Below are 19,763 nucleotides of genomic sequence, written 5' to 3' on the forward strand. Positions count from 1 at the left end.
ATCGCCACAGCTGAAGAAGGTTACTGCTGTCAGGCTATGGCCCTGCCTGTTGGCGTCCTACAGGACTCTCCTAAAAGAGATGCCATGAAACCAAAGTGAAGTAGGAGCCCTCAAGCCTTTGGTGACCTTGACTGCTCCTCAGAGTCCGCGAGGCTGTCTGGCAAGCTGGTACCTGATCGTTCTCCAGAATCTTTTGCCTGGATCAGGTCGTGACCCTCGTCGATACGTTAGAGTCTTTTCTATCAGTTTTGGGTCGACTTTTCTCGTCTTAGTCTTGGTCCCCGATTCAGCAATGCACCTCTCAGGCCTTATAACCAAAGCTTTATTTCTGGACTCCTGCGATCCATTAAGCTCCTCATTAAGAGGAACGCCGTTGTCTCTTGTCTTTGCTATTGTCCTGAGAATTATTTTTATGGTAGTTATAAGGCTAATTTTATAAGGGTTGAGATAAACACAGTTTAACAGGACAGAGAATCAAGGGGAAATAATAATAACAATAACAATAACAAAAATATATACAAAATAAGTGATGCACAATGCAACTGCTCACCGCCCACCAACCGATGCCCAGCCAGTTCCTGTGCAGCGGTCCCCTGGCCAGCTTTCCCCTCGTTTAGATACCGAGCATGACATCGCACGGTACGGAATAGCCCTTTGGCCACTTTGGGTCAGCTGTCCTGGCTGTGCCCCCTCCCAGCTTCTTGTGCGTCTCCAGCCTCCTCAGTCGGCAGAGCGTGAGAAGCTGAAAAGTCCTTGATATAGTGGAAGGCACTGCGCAGCGACAACTAAAACATCAGGGTGCGATCAACATTATTCTCATCCTGAATCCAAAACACAGCACTATACCAGCTACCAGGAAGAAAATTAGCTCTGTCCCAGCCGAAACCAGGACAGCCAGACGCTCCCTCCCTCCTGGGGGACGAACGGACAACCGAGCCCTCAGCGCGCCTCGGGGAGAGGGAAAGAACCGTGATTTCCGCAGCCGGCCCCAGCCTGGAGCCCCTCCTGCTGCAGGAGCTCCTGCCGACACGGCTCCTTCCCTGCGCTGCCGCTGATGCACCCGCCTTCACGGAGGATCGAGCGCGTGTCACGGGTAAGTGGTTAGGCCACTTCAAAAATCACCATCAACGCTATTTGCAAATAGGGATTTTAACAGAAAGCTATAAAAGTGTGATTTAACAGAGTGCGATGGCAAGGTTCACTCTATTACTTATCAAAGGAATGGAACACACATGGATAAAGAAAGAGGAAATCAGGCCCGAAGAAAATACACGGAGGAAAAGGGGAGCCCTCCCGTTGAGTCACGAGGTTCGGAGTGGCCCCCCTTGCTTTCTAAACGCCTGCTCAGAGAGGAGCCCAGGTGCGGCTGCATCCACTCCTAGTCTCAGACTTGGTCAATGGTTTATGTCGAAGGATTACGTATGTTTAGCAGCAGCTTCAGGTTCCTTTCCAGCAAGGAGAGAACCAGAAAAATTTTGCAATAACTAATCATTCGTTAATCTAGCATCTCCAAAGGGAGTAAATGAGGTTCACTATAATATTTGAATCGATTCACACACATGGCATAAATACTCATTATATGCGCAGTTCAAGGTACCTATTGAAATATGCGCAGTTAAAGGCACCAGTAAGAATTCCCCCGGGTTTAGTGAAATACTCACTTTAAATGACTGTCTCAACGGGCAAAAGTCGAACCTGGAGGAGCAAGGAGCGCCCGAGATCAGCTCATGCAAACTTCAGAGCTGGCAGCGCTGAGAGGCGTCCCACTCAGAGGGAGATTCCGGGCAGCCCGCTGCAGTCCCGGAGAGCTCAAAGGGTCTCGCTTGGTACCGCCGTTTACAGGGTCACGAGACGATTGACTTTAGGCTTCAGGAAATTTCCATCCTCCTTTCACAACCCATGTTGAAAATTACTGAAGTTCTCAGAACTTCCAGTGGTGCTGGTACAGGTCCTCCCGAGCTGCAGCCCAGATACGATAGGCCCCAAGGCTGCCAGGTGGCGACCAGTACGGACCAAAAACCTGTTCCAAGGTTGTCAGGGCTGCCTCCCTGGGACAGACGGTGCTGCTCCCGCCGCAGCCGTGCAGGAGTTTTGATAGGGCGAAGGGACGCTCCACCGCCAACCTCCTTACACAAAGGCCAAGCTTTGCCGGGAGTTCCTGAGGCTGTAAAGCGGTTCCGCTTCCCATGCTCTGCCAGGGGCACACGAGACCGGGGGGGAACGCGCCACGACAGCGCGCCCCAGGCCCAGCTGGCTGCTGCCAGGACAGGCCGTGGGGGCCTGGGGCTGCGGGACAGGCCTCAGGGGAGGTGCTGGGGCCGGGGCAGCTGCAGGGGCCGAGCGGGGCCGGGACGGCGCCGGGGGGCTCTGGGTGTCGGGGTGCCCGGTGCCTGTGCCCGGGGGGGTCCGTCTCCGTCTCCTTCCCCTCCCCAGCTCTCGGGTCACTCCCGGGGCTGCCCCGGCCGGGCCCGGCTCCAGCTTGGAGCTCCCCCCGCCACCCGCGGGGGGCCAGCAGGCAGGAGACACCCCCACGCCCGCCCAAGGGCCTCACTCACCTCGCGGGCAGCCCCAGGCCTCACCTCACCGGGCCGCAGCTGGAGCAGAGCCTGCGCCGCCCGAGACCACCACGGCTGCCGGGGAGGTGAGCGTGGGGCCATGACAGCTCTGGGCCTGCCCCGGGAACAACATGGCCGCCCGGCAGCCCGCGGCCCAGGACTACAGCTCCCGGCATGCTGCGGGAACCAACATGGCCGCCCGGCACCCCGTGCCCCAGGACTACAGCTCCCGGCATGCCGCGGGAACCAACATGGCCACCCGGCAGCCCACGCCCCAGGACTACAGCTCCCGGCATGCCGCGGGAACCAACATGGCCGCCCGGCACCCCGCGCCCCAGGACTACAGCTCCCGGCATGCCGCGGGAACCAACATGGCCACCCGGCACCCCGTGCCCCAGGACTACAGCTCCCGGCATGCCGCGGGAACCAACATGGCCGCCCGGCAGCCCACGCCCCAGGACTACAGCTCCCGGCATGCCGCGGGAACCAACATGGCCGCCCGGCACCCCGCGCCCCAGGACTACAGCTCCCGGCATGCCGCGGGGCGCTCCTGCCCTGCTGTCTGACCCTGCGCGGCCACCGTCCCCCGCCCCGGCTGGGCCCTGCCCCCCCCGCAGGCCCCATGGCCGCCTCCGCGGGGCTGCCCTGGCCCCGGAGCCCCGGTGGAGCGGGGAGGAGGAGGAGGAGAGAGGGACAGGGCGGCAGAGAGGGGTGGGGCAGGGCGCTGGGGTGGCCGGAGAGGGGCGGGAGACAGACAGAGGGATGGGAGCAGGAGAGAGGGATGGCGGGAAGGAGGGGGGAGCTGGGCCCGGAGTAGAGAAAGGAAACCCCTGGTGAGGAGTGGGCCCAGGGACGGAGGGGAAGGGGGCAGGGGGCGGCCAGGACCATGGTGATGAGCAGCGGGACAGAGGGACAGAGAGAGCAGAGGAGGGCAGGAGGAAGGACAGAGGGAGGGACCGACACAGGCAGGGTGAGGGAGCTGGACAGAGGGAAAAGGAGGAGAGGGAAAAGGAAGGGGAGAGAGAAGGGGAGAGGCAGGGACAGAGAGCAGGACACAGAGAAGAGAAGCAAAAGATCTGCAAAACAGTCAGTAGCAGAAACTAGCAGCTAACTGCCTCTTCTCTGAAAAGATGGGAAAGCTGCAGTTAATGACGACACAAGCACCTGCACAAGCCCGGGGCCTGCTGCGGCGCTAACAGCTACTCAGAGACCAGCGACCTCACAGGCACCCGCACAGCAGGAGCATCCTCCCTTCCAGCACCCTGGATTTTGCCCCTCCATCTCCATCTCTCTCTCCCATCTCCCCGGGCTCTCCTCCCTCCCAGGCACCTTTCTCACCCACTCCACCACCTCCCAGTGGCTGCCTCTGGGTCTGTGTGGCAGATCTTGCCTCGGCAGCAGTGTCCCAGCCGGCTCACCTGCATCTCCTTCTCTTCCTCCTCTGCTGTCGGCACAACTGCGCCAGCTGTCTGATGCACTTTTGGACCTCAAAGGCCCCTTCATTCTGCCTCCCTTCCGCTCTTAAGTCCTGTTCCTGCAAGAGAAGTGACAACCGCTTGCTGTCCCCTCTGTGGCATCTTACCTGCATCTTCCTGAGCTGGACAGCTGCTGGGAGCTCTCACCATCAGCCCCCGCTCTGCTTGAAGGCTTCTCCGGGCACAGGCGCAGCCCTGGCTGTGCTTGGTGCGGGCCACGCTTCCCGAGGGAGAACAGCAACGCTCGCAGTTCCTCCTGGGCAGCGTCCGGCTGGGAAGAGCTCACTCGAAGGCAGGTTTGCCACAGGTCCTGAGCCTGGTCCAGGGGTGCTCCCTGTCCCCCAGCTTGGCCACAGGTCCCACGTCTGGCCCCTTCCAGCGGGATTCTGGAAAGCCTGTTCTCAGCTGGGAGCGCCAGGCCAAGGGCACGGGGCAGAAACAGCCCCCTCCTCCGAGGGCCCCAGCACCCAGCTGGCCTCTGCCCCCAAACTGCCAAAGCTTCCAAACAGGCTCGCCCTGTAACTAAACCATCTTCAGGTTTAAGGACACAAACTGCATGCCCCCAGATTCAGTCGTCTCACTGGGACTGTTAGAGGGCCATTTGGGCTTCCGCTCCCCAACAGAAGAATTGCCATTACAGCATCCCAGCCACCACCTCCATGATTGTCCTCACTGACCCACAAAAGCTTCATTGTAAAAAACTCTCACAGCTGATGAAAATTATCCTCTCTTCCCCAAATCTTTGTTCTTCTCCTACCCTCAGACTGCCGCGGTAACAAGCATGTAATTATTCTGTAATTACCACCGATGGGAACCCCCTCCAAAGCAGCACTCTCTGACGTGACCGACAGCACTGCTGATGAGGGAGAACCATCGCTCCCCACGCACCCGCCTGTGAGGCCTCTTGCCTCCGCGGCCGAGCGCGGCTACGTGGACATCTCTGCCCGACAGGAGAAGACCGGCCCCCCCCAAAATATCTTACGTTGCCTTGGCTCTACAGTAAGCAAGGGATTTGTGATAGTGATACAAACAAGCATAAGAGCAAGCAGGATAGCGGAAGAAGCAGAAAATGCGATATGTCTCACCCACCTCTAATTTCAGAGGAAGTTTCCGGGGTGGGTCTTTGTGTTATGGGGTTTTAAATTAAAGAGTTTTTAAATTTAAAGACCTTTTTAATTTAATGAGAAGTTGCTGAGGAACAGGAGGAAGCCCTGGTACGCAGAAATCTCCGGGGACTGCTCCTGCCCTAACAGCTACAGAAACAGCATTTACATCACAAGCAGCTGCACAAGCCAGCTGGGGGATGAAGGGAAGGAGCGCAGCCCTGCGGAGAAGGACTTGGGGGTCCTGCTGGACAAAAACTTTGACATGAGCCGGCCAAAGAAAACAAAAGGCAAGCAAATCCTTTTTTCCCTACGTCAGTGAATGCCAGGTGACCGGTCGGAGGGAGGTGGCTGCTGCGCTCCCCACGACGCCCCTGCCTGTACACTCTGCTTGTTATCGAGTGAGGATCATTTGGGGGTTCTGGACCAGAATTTAAAGAGGCACCAGGACCCCAGAATCCGTTGGCTTCATCGCCACTTAGCAGGATTCTGTCTCCCCCGGTAATAAATACCTGGCCAGTTACTTCTGGTTTTGTAACGGGCCTGGCTTTATCTTCAGGAGGACTTGGAGGAGGCAAATCATTTTCCCTTGGTTCGCTATCGTCAGGGTCCCATTCTTCAGGGGATAAAATTAAGTTCATTGAGTCCTTTCTGCGGGTGATGACTCAGGAGATGGTACTGCCGCCCATGCGCTAAGAGTGGACGCTGAGAGTGCTGCCCTGTTTCCCCCTGGCCACGGCTGGGCCCCGCGGCCAGCTTGGTGCCAGCCCCCGGGAGGTGATTGCCACGTCACAGTGGGCAGCGGTGGCCGTGTAATGGTGACGTCACTCGGGGCTTGTGACACGGTCACCGCCGTGGGTACAAAGGGGGCTGCTCCCAGAGGCAGGGCAGCACCTGGAGGAGACCCTCAGTGGTGCTGGGCAGGAGTCTGGAGAGCACTCGCCAACGACCTGTCCCGTGTTCGCCGTGCAGTGGAAGGCCCCCGACAGGGCAGAGGAGGGTGAGGGCACAGTATCCCCACGGTCCCCGCAGCCGGTGGCCAGGCAAGGGGGTGGCCGGGGTCTGTGTGTGGCTGCAAGCGGTGGGGGGAAGGCAGTAGCCTGGGACGAGGCTGGGGCAGGTGGGGAGGACGCGCGTGCTGCTGGGGCTGGTGGGGGACCAAAAGGACCCAGACCCGGGCAGCGGTCCTGCAGGCCGACTCGCCCTGTGCCCAGCTCGGCCTGTGCCGGGCGCCCACAGGGCCACTCCTGGTCCCGCCGGCGGGGCTCACAAGTCCAGGCTGCTGGGGAGCTGCTGGCCGGCTTTGGGCTTGGCAGCTGGGAAGTGCTCAGCGTCGGTTTTCCCTGGGCCGGGGTGCTTTCCCGGGCTTGTGGAGTCTCATGTCCCATCCTGCCCGAGGCAGCAATGAGAAACGGCTGGGCAGGCAGCCCGTGGGGCTCCCAGGATGGCCCCCTCCATCCCATAGGCAAGATGGGCTCGGGACGCATCCAGCCTGCCCTGCCTCCCATCCCTCTTCTGCCCCACAGGACACTCTGCCTGCTCTTCATCAGCCTGCAGCTGGCCGTCGGCTTCACTCTGGCTGCTGCGGTGCTCTATGCCTCCTGGTACGACCACGAGCTCTTCTACCGCCTGCTCTTGCGTGTGCTGCCTGAGGACACCTACACCAGCCTGGCATGCAGCCTGGGGAAGATCCTCCCCGCGTGCAGTGAGGGGCTGCTGCCCTTCTGACAGCCCGCCCCCCCAATAAAGCCTTTTCTACCTCCAACTCCATGGGCTCAGGCGTGTTTGCTGGGGCACAGGGAGAGGGTCTTGCCCCGTGTGCTGGTCCCCGCAGCCCCTCGAGGCCAGACCCAGCCTCGTCTGCTAGGCACTGGGTGCCACCACCCTGCCTGCCACAAGCCAGGTCCTTGTGTGCCAGCCGCACATAAGGAGGAGCCCAGGTGCGGCTGCATCCACTCCTCGTCTCAGACTTGGTCAAATGTTCGTGTCCAGGGATTCTGTATGTCTAGCAGCAGTTTAAGGTTTGTTCACAGTTAAGAGAGAATCAGAGGAATTTAGCAATACCTAATCATTGGTTAATTTAGCATCGACAAGGCGATTAAATAGGGTTTACTACAATATTTGTATCGATACACACAGACTGGACAGGCCTAGTAATCATTCGTGAATTTAGTGAAATACACGCAATAAGCATATATGAAGGTACCTAGTAAAAATCTGCCTCGAGTTCAGTGAAATACTTGCATCAAATGATCAACTCGGCGGGCGAAGGTTGAGTCTGGAGGAGTGAAAGGCGCCGGAGATCAGCCCAGGTCCTGTTGTCGGGCCTCTGTATGCAGACTGAACAGTTTGCAGCTCTGAGGGGCGTCCCACTCGGAGGGAGATGCTGGCGCAGCCCGCTGCGGTCCAGGAGAGCTCAAAGGGTCTCGCTTGGGCCTGCTGTTTGTTTAGAGGGTGGAGAAATGATTGACTTTAGGCATCAGTAAATTTGCATCCTGTTGTCACAATCCGGGTCATTAATTACTGGGGTTCTCCAAAATTCCAGCGGCGCTGGCACAGATCCACCCGTACTAATCCACCCGAGTTACGACCCAGGTATGTTCCCAGGGTGTCAGGAGGGGACTGATTATCCCTGGTACAGACAGTGCTACTCCCACCTTAGCCATGCAAGAGTTTCTAAGGAGGCCAAGGGATGCTTAGCGGCCAAACTCCTTGCACAAATGCCAAGTCTTGATGGGAGTTTCTGAGATGGTAAAGCAGTCCAGGAAGGGGGGCAGGGGAGATGCACCACCACACTGTCGCAAGCCAGGTCCCTGCGCGTGCTGGCCTCACCTGCCCTCCCTCCCTCCATCCCCAGAGCATTTCTGTCGCTGTAGATAACCGCAAGGGCTCTGGGCTGTGAACTGTGGGAAGAGGAGATGAAGAGAATTATCTCGCAAGTCAGAGAAGAAGGCTCAGGGAAGACAAACATTTTTGTGGAGCCAGTTCCCTTTCTGAAGTTGTTCACAGCCTCGAGGCAGAAAAGCACTTACAAAAAAGCTAATACGAAACTGCCTTAGATGCAGGAACAAAAGCCTCCACAGAGTAAAATGACTTGTGTGTTCCTATAAGTGCTATCAATCCTGAAATAAGCCAGCAAGCAGATATGTGAACACATCACATGAAAGGCTGATGTTAATGACGGGTAACTCAGAGTATCTGTACCTCGAGTGCCTCAGTGTTAACACCGAACTGGAAAGCGAGGCAAGCCTGTTAAACAAAAGCGTGACCTGAATTTCCCAGATGGTCTCTCAAGAGTTGTAAGCTCCTGTAACGACAGATAATGTATTTGAAAAGCACATTTAGCCTTACTCAGTGTAGCCTTGCTTAAGGAGATGTAAATTGGTATTTTCTTCCCTTTCAGCTTTGTACAAATAGACTTTTCTTACAAACCGTTCACGTAAAAGTCAGCCTCTTACCTGGCGTAGGAACTTGTTGGCAATTCAAGCATCAGCAGAAACAGCTGCCTGATGACACGTGGGGCATGGATGCTCCTCAGAGTCCAGTAATGCTGTTCTAATGCCTGTGTATAATGAGAACCATCCAAATAGGCTTCAGCCAAACTAAGGACATTTTTGGCATTCTAAGCAGTTATAAAACCTCGCCTATGATTAATGGGTGAAGACGGACTGGAATTGAGAGCATGAAGCTATCAATGACCAAGAGTGCAAAAAATCTCGAGCATGCAGCAAATAACGACACAGTTTTGGTATTTCACTACTGTAACATCTGAAGATGCAGCGTAGGCTGTGTCTTGATGTTTCCACTAGTCTTTTTTCCACTCTCTAGTACAGGGAGAAGTCACCAACCTCAAGGTTAATGAAGAAAACACTTCTCAAAAAACCATTAGTGGGTTTGAGTGCTGGAGGTTTTAGCCAGCTCTCCCGTGCAGCAGAATGTGGATTCAATGCCTAACTATCTGTTTGTTGCGGGCCACGGTAAGGCACCAGAGTTGGCTCTATAGTTTTGCACGAGAGAAAGGGCTGCGGACAAACTAAATGCCTTCGATAGCGAATACTGTAATCGCCTGCACACTGATGTGCTCTTCTCAGACTCGTCCTTTCACACGTAAAGAGGCTTTAACTGGATAGGTAAAAAGGGAAAAAAGCCTTCTGCCTTTTTTTTTCCTGAATACGAGAAGAGTCCTTTCCCATTCAGGGTAGGCTTAAGTATGACCCAGAACCGGTACCAAAGTAATTTCGTTATCTCCTATTTCTGCTTTCAGAAGACAAGCTGGGATGTTTTGAACTAACAGAGATGGGAGTGACACTTACAGTCGTCACAATCACTGTCTCCGCAGCAGGGACTGACAACCGCGTCAGTCAGTCTCTCTTGACAAATGAGACGTAACAGCTCCTCTGGAATAGGATCATCTGAGGAGGAGGACAGCTCCTCTGGTAAAAAGGGAGGCTTCTGCTTCTTCCCTCTGGCACACGCTTCCCTGGAGGGGGCGTGGGGAAGGACAAAGGAAAAAGTTAAGGATGGGTAAAGGAACACTTTTCCAAGCTTTGGATTTTAGCAAAGGAAGACAATCGATGGAATTCCTCTCCCTCCACATTAGCCTTCTGAAAGGCAGGCATTTCGTTTAAACTACTTTGCTATAGCCACAAGACTAGAAGAGGGAGGGGGGAACAGGTTTCCTTCTGCAGAACTCTCCCATTCATTGGATCAGCTAAGAAACGAGCTCAGGCTAGAACAATAATCATTTTGACAGCTAGAAATCGGGTGAAATGAATCCCACCTCTCCTTTGCCAGAGGCTAAATGTAAAGTGCAGGCTCAGGATAAAGGGAGTCTCCCGGGAGTTACATTTTAGAGATGGAAGAAGAAGTCTACCTTACAGCTTCCACCAAAGGAGAGCCATGGCAGAAGGCCACAAGTGCTACCAAGGGCATTTTAAAGCAGCCCCTCTTGTCAGCACACGGGAGTATTTTCTCAGCTCCTAGCAGCAGGAAAACAGCAGTCTGTTTCACCCGTGGGATTTGAGAACAGCCAGAGGGGGAGGAAATCTCAGTCCAACGGCGATTTGTCCAATTTTGCAAGAAGCCTTTGAAACATAAACCAGAAGCCACACGAGCTTTCAAAGAGAACGACTCCACTGTAAACACGACTGAGATGTTTTGCCGAAAAAATGCCGATTCTTAGCACAGCACAAGTTTCACCAGCTCCCAGGGGCATGAACAGGAGGGCCACCCGATTTGGATCTTAGAAAGTATCACAGATGTTAAGGTTACGCTACAATGGCAATGCTTCCTCCCCCGTCCTTGCAGACGCTGGCCAACTCGCTTGCATTGCCACTCAGACATTTCGGCGGGGTTTCTCTCATTCACTTTTTGGGCCCTCCAATTCATTCCATACTTACGCATTAAGAGCTGGCATTGCGTCTCTTCCAGTGTTGGTCAGCGTGGCACCCTTTGTATGGGGACCTTTCACCTCCATCGTGAAACTCCGTGGAATTCCTCTGCTCTTTTTAATTCTGGGGACAGACGCAAAATTTTGGTCCTGTTGAGAAAAGAAAGGCAGACGTATCTCCTCTTAAGATCCACACTTCAAATGCCATTTCAGTGATCATTTTAGGCAGCAAAAGCCTTGAATCCTCCCCTTTCACCTAGCGTAAGGGCTGCTCGACTGAAATACTGATTTTCCTAAATGAATACAGCCAGGATGTTCCAAAGGCTTGAGCAGTGTTTTGAACTCATGCGACATTCTTTGGCTTACCTTCAGGGGCCTTAAGGGTGAAATATCCCTCAGCTCACCCTCCACTCAGAGAAGAGGCACAAACCCGCTCCTCCTCCAAAGCGCAGTTCAGAGCGAGAGCTTAATTCGGTGCTCCGAATCAGTCACTGGAGAAACTTCTATTCGCCATCTCTAGAGGAAGGTTGAGTTCCTACCTCCTGCATATACCTTCAGTCACTAACCTTCAGCGGCCTGAATACTCAGCCCGAGGCTTGTGTAATTAAAACACGCAAACATGCAATAGATGGGGGCAACAGAAACATCTTGGTTTTATACGAAACACTAAAGACTGTGAACTGCCACTCAAAAGAGTTAAAACCAGAAACGTTTCCAGTAACATGGCAATACAGAAAGACATGCATGGCAGTTCACAGAGAGAGATCCATGGGCAGATTTAACGCCCATGTCCTAGAAAAAAGAACCTTTTACATTTATAATTCCAGGTTTCCCTGGAATTTTGAAGGGCGTTGCAACATTGCCACATAGCCTCTGTACTTCACCCCAAGAGGAACAATTCTTCCTATGAGTGTTCATCTATCTGGTACGTAAGTGCCAAGGTAAAAAAAATTAAACACTAAGTAACACCAGAAGTCTCCCGCAGCCCTACCCCGTTTGTTGGGCAGTTCTTTCTATAGTGGCCAGGTTTTCCGCAACGAAAGCAAGTAAAAAGAAAACAGAGCCGTGCTGAAGATGTTCTGGGGGGTCCTTACGCCATTGCAGGGGGTTTATGGGCCTGGGAACCTCCTTGAAAAGAGCCGCCTTGGGCACTCAAAACCTTGGGCTCTCTTTGCACCTTACAGAAAGACTCCTGTAACCAGTCCCATTTGCTTCCAAGTGGACTGAAGCTCTGTGTCGAAAAAATTATACTCTCCAGTATTTTTAGACTGGTTTTTAAGCTCCAGGCTATTTGCAGGAGAAGACATCCACTGTACCTCGATTTGAGAAAGAGGTACGCAAGCATCGGTATTTACATTTTGCAGCATTAAAAGGACACGCAGCTTAAGAGTCGGGGAAGTTGTTTCTGCTTGCTGAAATTCATCTTCAGACACAGAAGCATTAAAAGGAATCAAGCTTTTTATAATCCCCCAGCAAGACAAAAGATTCTTTCCAGCAGAAATTTGACCATCGTGTGCTGTAGGCAGTCCAAACTGCACGTTCCCCCCCACTAACTTCTTCAGATGAAGTGATAATCACTACAGTAAGCAAAACCTGCACGTTTCTTCCAGTTGCTTCTGTCCTTTTAACATGCCAATTGCAATATAAACCTTATGCAGAACTAGACCTTCAAATTATTGGAGCCAGCTGATTTTTTCTTTTTTTTAAGTAGTATTTGTTCACGTGGTTTTATTCCACACTGGTCCAGATACGAGCAGGGTCTAAGGGAGAGACTGTAAATGATTTGGACCTTCAGGCACCTAGCACTCACATCAACCACTCAGGGTTTTGGTTTGAGATGCATTCGTGCACAAAAGCAACCAACTAGTTTCAACATTTGGTTAAATGGTTGTTTCATAGGCACCGGTTTTTTCTCAACTGTCACATCATCCAGCTCGACAGCTATGAAATCATTGCCATTAACATTTACAGAAAACTCTACAGATACTTGACTAACTTGTGTGAACCCAAACGGTTTACACAACCGAGCACACGTTTGGGGACAGCACTAATGGAGACCAATTTCTTTTGGTGGCTACCTTCCAAACAAAGTCTTTGGGAGTTTGTTTGTTTCTTTGTTTCTTTGTTTGCTTGTTTTTCCAAACAAACACAATTTAATTCCTGCAGTGAGAGAAGGAAGGAGTTACCAGTGGGAAGAGATTTCTCTTTCTTGGCCAAGAACCCCAAGCTTTTCTTTCAGAAGAAAGCAGCAGCTCCTCTGCATTAGGCCCGGCCTTCTCTACCCTTTGGAACTTTAAAGACTAGCAATTTCAGTGGCTAGCACTGCGCCTTTCACAAAGTGCTTTCCCAGCCAAAGTTACACATGGTTGAGCACAAAATGCCAGCAGTTCCGCAGCAAAACATGGCATTACAACAGTTTCAGAAGGTCACCTCTGCTACCATGCTACACATACACATTGGCACATTCCTATCAGCAATTCGGCACATTTACACAATTTGCAGAGTCTCTGTTCAAACAAATGAGATTGTGTTGTCCACTCCCTATATACTCCAATTTATGAAATTGTGCAGCATTCACAGAAGGGATCGAGAACTATAATGACTAGAAATTCAAGAAGAGCCATGCAATTGTCCATGCTCCAGAACCGCTTCTAGTTTGGCTGTTGCAACCCCCCTGAAATGTCCATCACTTACAGCCAATTAAATTCTTAGGTAAAAGCTGTGTTAGTTTCTTTCCAACGCAAAGCTAACAACATGTTCGAAAAACGGTCAACGGCTGCTGAAATGCTGCTTCTTTGTGTCTTGAAGATGAGTTATACTGCAACATTCCGTTGAGGCTGAGAAGGCACTCCCCTTCTGTCTTCCCCAACTGGCAGCTACTCTTTACAGGACAGTATCGAAATATACACACATTTTACAGTTCAAATAAATACTTTACATTATTAAAAAGCAAATTCAAATTGTCTTCCCATTACAACGGTTATCCAGCTAGAGGTCACAGTATACGATTTAAAACTACAAAGCAAACACTTTTCTTTGGTTTTAAGTATTTGACAAGAAGGCATATATACCTGAATAAGCTGGGCCGGAGGAATGGATGCAGAAGAGTCATCAATCTGCTCACAAAAAATGAAACACATATTCACGTTCTACAATCCAAACAGCAAGAGTTAACCTCTACTGTACTCTGAAAGTCGGCACGATAACCTCCGAGCGTCACTGAAAGAAGCATTGCCAACCTGGTGTCACTTGTATTTGTTCGAAGCAAAGTCCAAGCCTATGACACCTTAAGAGTGCCTATGTGGTTAACGAGAAGAAACTAAACCAGCCAAACCCGCTTGAGATCTGCTTCTTGCTCCAGAATATCTCCGAGAGGGACCCTGGTCAAATGCTCACAACTGCTTAAAAGTCAAAGGGTTCAGGAAGCGGTCAAGTTTCAGCTAAAAAGGACTTAAAAAATGCTTGCGTTTATTTGAGAAGGAAGCATCACTACAGGAAACTTCTTCTTGGTGGAGTTTGTCAATTGATCAGCTAAGGTCTCGTCATTTATAAATGCACGTGGTTATGCTTTTACAAACACGGTATAGTTGCCTGGCAAAACAAGTATTTCCTTGGGTTACTCATTTATATTTTGGCAGCAGCGGGACAGTGTTTTCAAACCTGAAGAAAAACGCTGCCCCTTTTCCAAATGTCCATTCAAAGTGGGGGTAGACTGAAGAAAGGCTTCACCTTTGGGAAAGTAAAGCAGCATGCGACCCTGAAGTCACCGAGCTCCAAACGTGTACTGCAGGCAGAAGGTATGAAAAATGACAGGCATTTTACCCACAAACGCCCCGGGCTCTAACCTTGTGCCAAAGTGTGCACACTGGGTTTCAGGTATTTTCACCTGCAGACAAACTATTAAACTCAACTGCTTCACCAGGTGAAGCGGAAAGATCCACTGCAGAAGGTTAGAACAGCACTTTGCCTAACAACGGTATCGAAAAACATTCAACGACGGTATTCAAAACATGTATGTACCCAGAGGGGCCCAAACAATATCACTTCAATTATACAGTTTTCAGAACAAATACCCAGGTATTTAAGGACATGAAAAGGAATCGTTCAGCTGCACCAAACTGTCCTCAAAACGTATGGGGTACGTTGGTTTTGGTATTTGGTTGAACCCCCAAGGCAAAAGTAAGAAACAGCACCAAGTTTAACAATCATGGTTTCGCAGTGGGTTTTGATAACATTTTCAAAAACCACGAGGCAAAAAGGTATTTAAAAACAAAAGCTAAGTGATGCAAGGTGAAAACGGCAAAAAATACACTCCAAGCAATTTTTATTGCAAGAAACAAAAAGCACACGACCCCCTATACAAACAGACATATTGCTAGCTAGAGACAGACAGATGTAGAAGAGGGCACCATGTTCAGTTGCGCAAACCTTGCACCTACGTGATCTAAAAGTGATCGTACATTATCTGTACAACTCAAAGTCATTCAGGAAATGTTCTAGCAGATTCAGTATGAAATACAACGCATTCCTAGGCACAAATCCCAGTATTCACATTAGAACTGTGCGAAGGATGGCATTACTCAGTTTTTACCACGCTGAATCAAATCCATTGTATTCACCACAGATGCTACGTTTTCCTGGAAAATATATAAAGGCAATGTTTGGAAAAGTAATAGAAGGCTACCTTGTTTAGAACAAAGTGCAGTGTCCAGCAAAAAGTCTGTGTTTTTACATACCGCTTTTGATGTGCCGCTCACTGGCTCAGTTGGACTTCTGGAAGAAGAAATAAAGGGGATCAGAACTTAAACCAGAGCACTTGTACCCAACATAAAGCAGTGAAAACAGATTCTAAAACCTGACCATCCAAACATTATGTTCTGATAGTCTAGTGAATGTGGACGCGTATTCGTACACATAAACTGCTCTCTCTTGGTACATGCAGTGCAACTAAAACAAACCCGAACAATCACATTTCTGCTTTGTCACAAATTACTCTAAGACTTCCAGACACAGAACACAACAGTGCAAGAGGAAGTCCTCAGGTATTTTGTCTCTGCTACATCAGTATCAAAAAGATGAAGTCTGTCCTACAGTTTTGTGTTCTGAAATCACCAACCATCAAAACACAAAGGTCACTTTAGCCAACCTGTATACCCCTAGTCTTACAAATAGCTACCAGACAGACTGCTTTAGTGTCTGAGAAAGAACAGGCGTAGCCTAGACACTTCCAAGCGCAAGTCGACTTCCGTGAAAAAATTCAGCCATCTGACAAAGAAATAACAGAAACGTCAGCAGCAGAGTCTTTAGAACAGTGTTTCTTTGTGGGAGCCCGAGCCCTGGGTTCAGATATCCACCATACTGGGCCAGGAAAGGGCCAAAATACTCCCTGTGTTCCATATGCTATATTGACTAAAAATAGCAGTAGATATGTCACCTGAAAGCAGTTCCTGGCCTTTTGTGCGATTTAGGAGCCCTGTGAGAAAAAAAAAACAAAAAACAAAAAACAAAACAACCAAACCAAAAAGGTCTTAATTGCCAGAATTCACTTTAGGATAATCTTGAAAATGCTACAATACTTTAGGAAATATTTATTACGTTGGAAAACTTGCTGAGATCCCACACGCTCATTGATCTGTACCTGCATGCTACTCGTCATGAATCAGACACGCAACCATTGATGTCGTTAGCAAACCATTCATACATCATCCACCGTGTCCCACGAGCAGAGGCAATTCAAAGGCTGCTGTGGAATTTCTGCACAAATAGGAAGGCTCGTGCTTCCTGCCACCGCTAGAACACCACCGGGCTGGCAATTACAGCCACGTACCTCCGGAAGACGAGGAAGTACAAGGAAATACTTTAGGTTGCCACACAAGGATTTCTTCATCCATTTCCCTTGAAGAACATGCTACAAGGCGAGTAACGCATTGCTGAAGGCCTCTCCACCCTGACAGCATACGTTCATCGTTCCCAAACACGAACCACTCTACCGGTTGTTCCTGCAATGTTTCCCGCTGAAGGAGTAGAAAGCTAAGCTGCCCGGTTAATTTTCAACGGGAGAACAGCAGTGCCGTTCTTTCCTTATCCCCACACACAGGAACTGCTTTGAGCTTTGATGCCAGCAGCATCTCGCCTCTCCTTTTGGGGCAGCATTACTGTACCAGGAGAGGGCGCCATCCAACCAGAAACGGAGGAGGCGTTGCCAGACAGCACTAAGCACACGCATTGAAATGAACCCCCAAAACAAGGCCATGTTTATAAGCACAGCGCTGTGGCGTCCAGAATTACCAGGCAGTGCCTGAAAGCACTGCAGCAGCTCCTGCAGTAATACGCCCAAAGTTTACACGCAGAGCCACATCAATTCAGGGTTTTGTTGCTTGCAAACGCTTCACGGGTACCAGGATGCTGCTGTACTGTCTTTTGGAGACACACCGTAACTCATCAGTCTACTTTATTTCTTGAGAACCAGCATCAGAAAGACACGGCAAAACCACAAGCTAATAATACCTCCTAATTGTGGTGGAGAGGCATATCTTGAAGGCAGCTGGAAAACATGACCAGTCAAACAATGCTAATGCAGCTGATGGAGAACTGGGCTGCATGAACACGTAAATGACAGCATTAATCCTGTAGTCAGGACTGCATTTGAATAGCTGTCATTTTAATCAATCCACCCAATTCCCTGTCCTCCATAAATCTGAGGAATGCAGAACACAAAGTTAAAACCTGGAGCACAGAGGTCAGCTTAGGGTGAAAACAGACTTAGAAAGGCAACTAGCAACATTTGGGAACAGGTTCAACTGCTCCCTGAGTTTCAGGTTTGGAAAGGATGAACCGTTCCTTCATCGTACTCACACAAAAGGAAACACGCTTTAGGCCAGTGTTGCTTTTATCTTGCCTGAAACAGACATTGTCTTTAGGAAACTAAGAGGAATCCCTTAGGAGTGGAACCTCTTGTTTGCGTGGTTCGCCAGCTGGCAACCCTCGGTCTTGCCTCCAGAGCTAGCATGCCAAAGACCCCGATTTGGGGCGCAAGAAGACCTGCCGTAGCCCGCTCCCCCTCCCCCAAATGCAAGGAAGAGTCAAACGGATACATTACAGTCTACCCCAGGACAACAAAAGCTAACAGCAGCTTTAACAGGAGAGAGACAATCGCAATGCCTCTGCAAACTAACAGCCAGTAAAAAAGCGAACACGTGGAAACCCCTGACAAAGAATACAATGCTTGTTGGATACTTACACAGCGTATGTTTTGCTGGGAGCTTTAACTCCTCCAACAGGGATTCTTCTAACAACGACCGATGAGCTCTTAGGAATCAGGGCATTATCATCGGAGTATTCTGAAAAGAACCTACATACAGAAAAAACATGAGTCAATTTGTAAGGGCCTATATTGATATCTAATTACATAGCACTTCAGAGAATCCCTTTGCAGATAAAAAAGCAAAATTGGATCTCTCACATCGCGCTTCTATCGTCTCAACACACTAAGAGTACAGTTCCAGAAACCTGCAGGTTTGATAATCAAACACAAGCAGCAAAATCTGTTTCATTTTCTTAAAAGAGTTTGAAGGCCAACAGCAAAATGGTCTCGAGGGTCACTACAGGAGACTCTGCTAATGCATGAGGTTCTTTCCCGATCTAGCTGAAGTTGCTTTTGCTTCTGTTAGGCTATAAAACCAGGAGATCTTTGGAGAAAAGCAAACCGCAGCAAAGCCTCACCGGCATAAACCAGATTCTAAAGTCTGACTAGCTTGCCCTGCAACAAAACTGGCACTGCGCCAACGCACGAAAACCCTGCGCCATTGCTTCAGGAGCTGTTAACTAAAAACGCTTCACCTACGCTGCTGCTGCTCCAGACGGACAGAACACAGCAGAGAGCCTGCCATCGCTGCCTGTTTCTTGGCGCTTAGTCCATCAACAGCCACACTTCTCAGCTGCCCAGGGCTTTACATGTCAGCGGAAACGACACTGGCAGGGCTGGGATCTGGATCGCAGAAATCTTGGGCGTTTGTTGAGCTTGCTTTCACAAGTGGGGCAGAATGGGCTCCAGCTAACGCGCTATCTCCCCTCCTAAGCTAATCATCTCGTGTGAATTAACCAAAGGGACGTGAATTCTCTCCGTTCACTTTTTGCAGAGCAGAGACACTCCCAGGAAATTCCTTACGAAGACAGCCTCGGAAAGCCTCTCGAAAACAGCGTGTGCCTGAAGCTACCCGTGCTTTGCCTTGGCTTACACCATGTCAGTCTTCTGAAGAGGAGGAAAGCCGCCTGACCTTTTACATAAGGCCCCAACAAAGAAACCCGCCTACCCGAGGCACTTGGACTGAGGAAGCTGAAAATGCAAAGATCTCTCCGTGAGAATGGTTTTTACATTGGACTTACACAAGCTGGATAGGACTAACTATCTTCAGGCGCTATCGGCAGCCATTCCCTGTAATCTGCCTACCGTTTTAAATATCAAAAGCCCTTACCTTTGCAGACTGAATCGGAGCCATGCTCTGAAAACCAACGATGCTGCCTCTCTAGTCAAGCTCTCTCAGGGTGCTTTTGCTCAGTGATCACACACAAAATAGGAATATTTCACAATTTATGCTCCATTTTTCCGTGTATTATTCCCAGAAAGGAGTACTAATAACAAAACCAGAAGCTTTTACAGAACCTTTATCCTGAAACCAACGCCTAGACCTCTCTTCTCAAAAGGAAAATCTAACCATTTCACAGCCACCTGTCCAGAAAGGCCTGCCCTGGGCAGGGAGCTTTAGGTCCAGCCACTTCAAAGGCTAGGGCTGAACTTACAGTTCCTGCAGCGTGCATATTATTCTGTTGACATTTTAATACATCAAACAGCAAGAGGGAAAAAACCAACCCTACATCTTTTAAAGAAAAAACTGTTGCAAGAGTGTCACAGAACCACGGGGGGCGGGGGGGGGGGGGGGGGAGAAATTTAAAGTTGAAGGAATGAAAACACTTTACGAGTCTTTGTATTTCTGAAAAGTCACATCCCAAAGTCTTTAATCCCATTCAAACTTAGCAAGATGGCAGATTACCAAACTGAAATATCCCACTAAGTAATACGAAACCATTATCATCTCTGAGAATCACGCACCAATTTTTAGATTTAAAAGAATTTATGACTTCTCTAAGAACATTTCTTACGTATATTCACCATAAATGTGCTGCCATAAAACTTCAGTGCTGCCCTGATAGGGTTAGCACGCAGCACCAGGGAAAAAAAACA

Source organism: Platalea leucorodia (genome assembly GCF_965183815.1).
Source record: "Platalea leucorodia genome assembly, chromosome: 23".
NCBI lineage: Eukaryota > Metazoa > Chordata > Aves > Pelecaniformes > Threskiornithidae > Platalea > Platalea leucorodia.